Here is a 10,183-nt window from a genome sequence, read left to right as displayed (position 1 = left end):
CGAGGGGTGGCCGGTGGCCTTGGCTACGGCGAGCGGCGTCGACGAGCTCCGCTCGGGTGTGTGCGCGCGAGAGGGACAGGGGAGGGGAGAGAGTGCAGCGAGTGAGGGAGTGGAGACAGGGGCTTCGGGGCGTCGTCGTGGCGTCGCCAGGAGGGGCCGGGGAAGCAGGAGGTGGCGCGGGCGCGTGCTCGGCGGCGGTGCACTGTCCCCCTCCTCTGCCTACTGGCAAAGGTAGGTGGTGACTGGCATGGGCCAGGTGGGCTGGCCTAGCCACTTGGGCTGCAGGTAAGGCCCAGGTAAGGTTCTCTCTCTCTTCCGACTTTTATTTCTCTTTTCTAATTTTTCTGCTATTTGTTTTGACTTGATTTAAAACATCAGATCATTTTCTAAACTTTCTGTAATTTGTTATGTGAGCTCAGAAACTAGTCCAAGGTCACAGGCAACTCACAAAAATATATGAACTTTATTTCTTATGTAACAGAAATAAATCCAACCCAAATATGTCATTGATTTAATTCAAAAAGGCCCAAAATAAATATTTCTGTGATTCCAAAAATATTGGTTTGAATGTTATTCTTGCCAATATTTTTCAAGGTTTAACAGGAACATTTTCTTGGGCTTCTTTGAGAAGATTTTAATGTTGATCATTTTTAAAAGGTTTCTGAGGCTTTGAAAATTCCTCAATTCAAATTTCATTTGAATTTAAACATGATGCATGGATGCAAGAAAAATCAAGCAAGGGTTGATCTGGGGCTGTGACAGCTCACCCCCACTAAACAAGAATCTCGTCCCGAGATTCAAGACGTGAGGTGAGAAGACAGAGGGGATGCAAAGCTAACACGATCTTCACGATCCAGGTTGCACTTCATAAGAACGTTGATTCGATCATCATCTTTGTCTCGATGTCTTGCTCTGAGAACTCCAACCGACAAGACAACAAGAGGAAAGGGGAAAACTCTAGAAGGATCGATCTTCTCGAATATCGAACAACTCAGGATCAACTCATGGAGGGAGGCATTGAAACATCTCTCGAGCTGAGAGGCATAACATGCATCAGGAGGGACGGAAGAAACAATTTGACGAAGGTTTCGAAGTAGCGAGGAAAATTGCCATGATTCCATAACGGGGCACCTTGGGGAAGGTGACTCGTAGAACTATTCCTTAAGTGGCAAAAAGAATTACTTTTGATCCTAAGATCATTGAAACTCTTTATGCCAGCCTAAGGCAATCAGAAACGATCGTTCGAGGGAGTTCGGGAGAACGACACACTTGGGCTAGGATGGACGATGTGGACTACCTTGTTGAAGACAACACAAGGGGTGATTTGCTTATCACCGGAAATGGTCAGAACCCCTGGTGGGACCACTTTTGAAGATGGTCCTTATCAGTAATTACTGGGAAGGGTAATCCAAGGTAGGACGGCACAATGGCGGTGCAAACTGGGAACATAATGCAAATGCTGGAATGATTTTAGTAACAGGGGAGAAGCTCAACAGTAGAGAGTGAATCCACTGTTTGAAGGGTTTAGCATAACCGAAGGAAACTGGGAGCAATTCCAGTTAGTGCCGATGATAACACCTAGTGCTTGTGCGTGCTCTCAGGAACTTGAGCATTTCCATATTCATCAAGGTTTTACCAACATCCGTGTCGAGGATCCTGGCAACACATCATACTACCATGATGAATGGTGATGGAGGATGCAGGTGCAAAGGAGGACAACACTTTCTCAGATTTCACCTTAGTGAAGCCAAGGGAGCAAAATCTGGATGACCGACCGAGAGACATTTAGCACTCCGCTTCTAATGTTCTCCTTGATGTGCTAGCGTAACCCATTCATAGATATGGTTTGATATCTAGAACATCAAGTAAAGGTCGGACTTCGGGTGCGCAGGAATCCATAGGGAATAACTAGTGGAATAAATCCTAGGAAATCCTTATGGGGAGGTGGCCAACTTCCTCAATCAAGATACTACAATAAGAGGCCTTCCGGCTGGATGTGTTGGCCACGACATCCACTTTACCGGTTATCGAGAGGGCAATATTATAATTCTTGGGAAATGGTCCAACCATCATATCTGCCTGAGATTCAGATCTAGTTGGTTTCAGTATATTCCAGACTCATCAAGTCTAGAAAGAAAATTAAGGTTTGCAACACAAATCGACGAGAAGACGTTGCAAGATTCTCAGGGGATGAACTACGATAGCAAGCTCCAAAACATGAGCTGGTTCTGCTACATACATGTGAGCACGTTGTCCCAGACAAGCATGATCACATGGTAGTCTTATAATAAAACACTAGCGAGTTCTGGTTGGGAACCATCAACGAGGGTGTCAAAGTTCTTTCATAAGTCCGGATTAGCTCTTATGAAGGAACTCCTTCTCCTTGAACAAATCAATCAGTGGCTTGGTGTGCTAGGGATACACATAGAATAAAGGTTGCAAGTCTCCAAACCACAGAATACTTCGCACCTGTGCATGACTGATTTGGGATGATTCCAGAGGAAGCGAAACAAACTTTCTCGAATTCACGGCGGCAACTTGCATCTAATGCACATGAATTAGAGTAAGTCACTTCTTCCATCCAACATATGCTTCATAACGGAACACGAAGATAATGCTTATAAAGTTTCCAATACTAGCTGGATGTTCAACACGAGTCATGGAGAAGGTAGCAGTGTTGCTGATGGGCTCAACAACATTTCATTCAGGTTTCCATGGAGATGGAATTCCATAATTATGTGAACAAGTGATAGCATTGGTCAGACCCAAAAATATAATGGTGTATGCTCGAGGGATCAACCACGAGTAAGACAACATTATGAACATCGTTGGTTCTGATTTGATTTGACGATATCCTATACTCAAATCAAAGCCTTGATACGACAATAGGTCCAACAACTGATCACAGGGACCAATCGATGAAGATATCATCTATCTTCAACACACGCAAATATATCCCTTGAAATGAACTAAGCTGGCAAGCTTTTATCTTCCAACTCTCCAAGTTATTGTTTAGCTTGACCAACTAGCTCAGGGGTATCCAACACAGATTCTTGGAGAAGGGGTGGTTTATTGGCAAACCAACTTGTTCACAAACTCAACATATCGGTCAGGGACAACCTGGTGGTACTTCCAAGAAGATATTTGGAAAATCACGATCCACCGACATGTTATTAAGATCGAGAACAATCTTGCTTTTCAGGGCAAGATGATATGACCGAATAAGCAAGGACTGACACTATCCTAACTCATTGATTGAAAAGTGCACCGGAAATAAGGACTGGGTAGCACGATCAACCTTAGGATGTGATTCAGTAACCAACACGCTAAGGATGAAATTATGGTCCCTTAACTACCAAGCAACACGGTTGCTAGGAGTATTGATTTCACACATCATGGTTCACCTGTCGGCATTCCGGTTGCAACAACACGGGACCAAGAAATGAGTGATGATGGCGAGGAGTATCACTAAGTCAAGAATTCATAAGAGGTGGTGCAATTCTCATGACACTCTTGCCATAAAGATGGTAACACTCCAAGGTAGAACAAAACAAAAACTAGATTGGCATTTGATCTGTGGAATACAACTACTTTGACCCAATCCCAGAGATGGACGAGGTACTGGAGTTTGTTTCTCCTAGTCATTCCGGATTAGAATGGCTTGACAGACCACCAGAATAATAGGCATCGATAACACAAATGCACAATTACTCCTGACTATCAATTGATAGACGAGGGCCAGAAAATAACTAAAGAAGGACAACTCAAAGGAACATATGGTTTTCTGAGTTGTGGATGCATAGATTAGTATGTCGGGCGAAGCTCAACATTTCTTCCGGATAACCCATGGAGAAAGGGTAGAACTGGCAGATTCACAATGTAGAATGGAGAACTCATTAAGAGCACTCTGGTCGTGACCTTTTGGTTCAAACGAACTCCTGCCAAGAATGGTTCATGGTATTTAGAAGAACGATATACCTCGGACCTCGAGGACTAATGCAAAGGTTACTAATAACTTAAGGGAACTAGCAAACACTAGCTACACGAGTTAAGTAGAGTGAATCTTGGGTTCAAGAACCCAGAAATAGAATGCCTACTAACTAAATGGCATCACGGGATGCTTTCAAAAATAGTGGCCAGAATCATCACACTGGGGATGCAAGCATTGCCAGATTACTAAGTGGTTCTCTAAGACACCTAGGGTCATAATAATAACTCCAACATATATATCAAGGCAACAGAGTACCTCAACTCAACGATTAGTGTGGTTAATCTGGCCCAAAGGAACATCGAGAACGGAAAGAAGGGATTTGCAAATGCATCAGATTATTTAGAAACCTGGGATGACTCGGAAAGCATAACGGCTGTAATTGCTCAAAGGATTTGAGACATCCTACAAAAAAATGGTGGCATAACCACTTAACATTACAATATCAATGTTCTGAGATCAACTAAGAACACATGGAAGTAGTAGGAACCGAACTGAGGCTTGAGACCATCAATCCTACGAGTCTACGGATTAGTAACACGTGATCCTGATAGAAAGATGAGAAGCCTAGTTCTTAATCCCCGTACAAGAGAAGAGGGTGACTCAGATCAGAAGGGCATAAGGTAAAGGAGTAAAAAGAGCCTTACGTTCCCTTCCACAATCAATTCCCTTATATAACTAAAGCATTTCTAGACTCAACTTCGACCAGTTTGGCTTGGTAAACCTACAGGCAGTCAGGCTCTGATACCAACGCTGTCGGGACCCCGATTCCAAGTCACACCGATCTAGCCTGTAACACCTCATATCACTTTGCGGCCTCACGCACGGTACTCCCACGGTTGTCGCCTTACCATGGCCCGGGACCGTTTGCGCCTTTTGGCTCACGTATATGACAGTGTCGCTAGCATCCATATGACAGAGAACCCGGGCCGACATGGCTAGTCGTGAACCCAAAGCGGCATTAACGTATGGGGACAGGCATACATGAATCAACATCGAACGTGTCGGTCAGCAGCGTGCGAATCCGGGCTGTAGCACTGGGCTAACAAGACTCCGGGAACCCGGGCTGTAGCAGGCTAAGCAGGACTCCGGATGTCACCGCATGACATTTCCCCGAAGGGACAGACACATGAACGATATGAAACACATGCCGGCCAGTCAAGTGTCCAGAGCAGTAGTGCTGGGCTAGCAGAACTTCGGTGAACCGGGCTGTAGCGGACTACTATGGCTCAAGGAGGCACTAGACTACATTTCCCCATAAGAGAGGCTGCTAAGGATAGACAACTAGATTGTCGGATCCCACACATACCAAGCATTTCAATCATACACACAATATGCTCGATATGTGCAAATACAACATGGCATCACAACAAGACTCTACGACTCAGAGTATTTATTCATTAGGCTCCGAAGAGCCAGATATTACAAACATGGGTCTCATGACCCAACATTCAGAGCATACAAGTCAAACACATGCGGAAGCTTAACATGTCTGAGTACAGACATCTACAAAAGAAAAAGGCTGCGAAGCCTAACTATCTACCAGATCCTGCCGAGGGCACAAGATCGTAGCTGAGGTAACAAGCTAAACGTCGAAGTCCACGCGGAACTACTAGCGAGACTGAAGTCTCTCTGCAAAAACATAAATAAGCAAACGTGAGTACAAATGTACCCAGCAAGACTTACATCAGAACTATCTACATATGCATCGGTATCAACAAAGGGGGTGGTGGAGTTTAACTACAGCAAGCCAGCTTTGACTCAGTGGCTAACCTGAACTACGACTGCAAGCAACTCTTTTGAGGTGGCGCACACGAGTCCACATATTCACCATATCAATACTCCACTATGGACCCGCTCCCGTCTCCCTACGAGAACGCCATCCATAGCACTCACGCTTATCTTGCGCATTTTAGAGTATCCACTTTCACTTGTCTATGAACTGTTATAGGCAACCCAGAAGTCCATTTCCGCGGACACGGCTATTCGAATAGATCATATTAACCCTGCAGGGGTGTACTTCGTCACACACGCTCTCGCCACTTACCACCATGTACACGTCGTGTACCTCGGCAACCTTCAAGCGGAAGCCTGGCGAGGGAGTCGGCCACAGCCTACCTAAACACTCAAGTCTCTAGTCCAGGTTTATCGCCTATTCAGGTTCCATCCGCAGGGAGTCCGGCCGAGGTTTCCACATACGGCCCCGAACGATGTGTGCAGGGTTCCCGAGACACCAAACGGGCGCCCGGTACACCGTGCCACGTGCCTACCGCATCACAGCCCACCCCTCGGCCAGCGCTGTCCACGGCCTCCAGCATACTACAAACACCAGAAACTACTTGCAACTCCTGGACAGAGGACTAGGGTGATTAAGAAGCCGAGAGGGTCCATTGGTTTCGGGCCCAATGCGTGGTAGTAACTGTATCATGGATCACAAACACAGAACTCAGTTCCTGAGGACGGCTTCAATGAGACAACCCACCATGTACTCCTACATGGCCTCTCACCGCTACCTTTACCAAATCGTGTTCACACACTTAGCTCACACACAGTAGGACATGTTCATCACCATTCCAATTCATCCCCGATGAATCAGACCCGACTCAACTCTAAGCAGTAGCAGGCATGACAAACAAGCATGAATGAGTAGGCACATCAGGGCTCAAACAACTCCTACTCATGCTAGTGGGTTTCATCTATTTACTGTGGCAATGACAGGTCATGCAGAGGAAAAGGGGTTCAACTACCGCAACATGTAACAGTTGAATCGATGTTGTCCTAATGCAGTAGAAGAGAGCAGGAGCGAGAGAATGGGATTGTATCGGAATGAACAAGGGGGGTTTTGCTTGCCTGACACTTCCGAAGATAGTATAGTTCTTCATCGGTGTCATCGATCACGTCGTCGGAATCACGGCTATCGAGAGGGGGCAATCACCGGCAACAGAGAAGGAAACACAATCAATGCAATGCACAATATGATGCATGATCATGACATGGCAATATGACGTGATTTGGCCTAATGCAACTAGCAACAGAAAGGTTTGGGTTGATTTGAACTCAAGGTTCAAATTCAAATTCGAACTATGAATTCAAATAGTGCATTATCATGTTTTCACCTATACAGCAGGTATAACTTAGTTTGACATGCATGAAAATGATACAGATGGATAGATTGCATTTTTCTGATAATTTTTCATATATAAATTATTTCATTCTGAGCTACGGTTGATTTTATATGATTTTTAGAAGTTTATACTATTTTCTGGAATTTTCTGAATAAACTTAAATCCAGATAATGCTTTACTGCGTCAGCCTGACGTCAGTGTGACGTCAGCAGGTCAACTAACCCGGTCAGGTCAAACCTGATCAGTGGGGTCCACACGTCAGTGTGACAGGGCAGGAACAGTGGCTGACCAGTGGGGCCAGGTCAACGGCCACGTCAGCGTAGTCAAACTGACACGTGGGCCACTGGACTTAGATTAATTTAATCTATTTTCGTTAGCTGGTTAATTATACAGTGGGGCCCGCATGTCAATTGCACATTGCATCATTAGCACTAGCCTAATCGGGGTTAGGCCGGCGCTTAGCCGCCGGTGACCTCTGGCCACGGCGGAGGCACGCCGGAATCGCGGCTCCGGCGTCCATTCGGCGCACGGATGGGTGCTATGGGTAGCTAGCGCTCGCGCCCATCCAATGGAACACGCGGGAGGGTCTGGGGTGGACGGAGTTGACGACGGCGGGCTCTTTGCGACCGCCGGAGTTCGGGTGAGGTTGGGAACGGGGCTGTGGGGCACGGCGGGGCGAACGGCCGGGTGCTTCAGGTTCACAGGAGCGCGGCAAGCACGCTGGTGATGCTCGGGCGAGCGGCCGAGCTCAGGAGCACGGAGCTCGTTGGCAATGGCGGCGGCGAGCTTTGGTGCTCGTGGGGTATGGTGCTACGGCAACCAAACGGGGACAGGGTTAGGGGGAAATGACCGGGGGCTCACCGCGGTCACGAAGAGGTTCTCGGCGAGCTCGGGGAGGCACGGACGGCGTCGGAATTTGGCGGCGGCGATGCACGGCCGTGCGCGGAGACGACGGGTCGATGGCGAGGCGACAGGGCGTCCGGCGATGCTCGCGTTGAGGGGGAGCTTCAAGGCGTCGAGGCGGAGCTCATGGACTCATCGGCGGGGCGAGGGGTGGCCGGTGGCCTTGGCTACGGCGAGCGGCGTCGACGAGCTCCGCTCGGGTGTGTGCGCGCGAGAGGGACAGGGGAGGGGAGAGAGTGCAGCGAGTGAGGGAGAGGAGACAGGGGCTTCGGGGCGTCGTCGTGGCGTCGCCAGTTGGGGCCGGGGAAGCAGGAGGTGGCGCGGGCGCGTGCTCGGCGGCGGTGCGCTGTCCCCCTCCTCTGCCTACTGGCAAAGGTAGGTGGTGACTGGCATGGGCCAGGTGGGCTGGCCTAGCCACTTGGGCTGCAGGTAAGGCCCAGGTAAGGTTCTCTCTCTCTTCCGACTTTTATTTCTCTTTTCTAATTTTTCTGCTATTTGTTTTGACTTGATTTAAAACATCAGATCATTTTCTAAACTTTCTGTAATTTGTTATGTGAGCTCAGAAACTAGTCCAAGGTCACAGGCAACTCACAAAAATATATGAACTTTATTTCTTATGTAACAGAAATAAATCCAACCCAAATATGTCATTGATTTAATTCAAAAAGGCCCAAAATAAATATTTCTGTGATTCCAAAAATATTGGTTTGAATGTTATTCTTGCCAATATTTTTCAAGGTTTAACAGGAACATTTTCTTGGGCTTCTTTGAGAAGATTTTAATGTTGATCATTTTTAAAAGGTTTCTGAGGCTTTGAAAATTCCTCAATTCAAATTTCATTTGAATTTAAACATGATGCATGGATGCAAGAAAAATCAAGCAAGGGTTGATCTGGGGCTGTGACACGTAGCCACACTCGGTTCAACTAAAGTGAGAGAGACAGACACCCGCCAGTCACCTTTAAGCAACGGGTGCTCGTAACGGTGAAACCAGTCTCGCGTAAGCGTACGCGTAATGTCGGTCCGGGCCGCTTCATCTCAAAATACCGCTGAACCAAAATATGACATGCTGGTAAGCAGTATGACTTATATTTCCCACAACTCACTTGTGTTCTACTCGTGCATATAACATCAACGCATAAAACCAGACTCTAATACCACTGTTGGGGAACGTAGTAATTTCAAAAAATTTCTACGCACACGCAAGATCATTGTGATGCATAGCAACGAGAGGGGAGAGTGTTGTCCACGTACCCTCGTAGACCGAAAGCGGAAGCGTTAACACAACGCGGTTGATGTAGTTGTACGTCTTCACGATCCGACCGATCAAGTACCGAACGCACGACACCTCCGAGTTCAGCACACGCTCAGCTCGATGACGTCCCTCGAACCCCGTTCCAGCCGAGTGTTGAGGGAGAGTTTCGTCAGCACGATGGCGTGGTGACAATGATGATGTTCTACCGACGCAGGGCTTCGCCTAAGCACCGCTACGATATTATCGAGGTGTAATATGGTGGAGGGGGGCACCGCACACGGCTAAGAGATCAATGATCAATTGTGTGTCTATGGGGTGCCCCCTGCCCCCGTATATAAAGGAGCAAGGGGGGAGGCGGCCGGCCTAGGAGGAGTGCGCGCCAAGGGGGGAGTCCTACTCCCACCGGGAGTAGGACTCCTCCTTTCCTTGTTGGAGTAGGAAAAGGGAAGGGAAAAGGAGAAAGAAGGAAGGGGGCGCCCCCCCTCCCTAGTCCAATTCGGACTAGTCCATGGGGAGGGGTGCGGCCACCCTTTGGGGCCTTTCTCTCCTTTCCCGTATGGCCCATTAAGGCCCAATACGAATTCCCGTAACTCTCCGGTACTCCGAAAAATACCCGAATCACTCGGAACCTTTCCGATGTCCGAATATAGTCGTCCAATATATCGATCTTTACGTCTCGACCATTTCGAGACTCCTCGTCAAGTCCGTGATCACATCCGGGACTCCGAACAACCTTCAGTACATCAAAACATATAAACTCATAATATAACTGTCATCGTAACGTTAAGCGTGCGGACCCTACGGGTTCGAGAACTATGTAGACATGACCGAGACACCTCTCCGGTCAACAACCAATAGCGGAACCTGGATGCTCATATTGGTTCCCACATATTCTACGAAGATCTTTATCGGT

The sequence above is a fragment of the Aegilops tauschii genome, chromosome 5, assembly GCF_002575655.3.
Source record: "Aegilops tauschii subsp. strangulata cultivar AL8/78 chromosome 5, Aet v6.0, whole genome shotgun sequence".
Classification (NCBI taxonomy): Eukaryota; Viridiplantae; Streptophyta; class Magnoliopsida; order Poales; family Poaceae; genus Aegilops; species Aegilops tauschii.
This window is presented reverse-complemented; position numbering follows the sequence as displayed.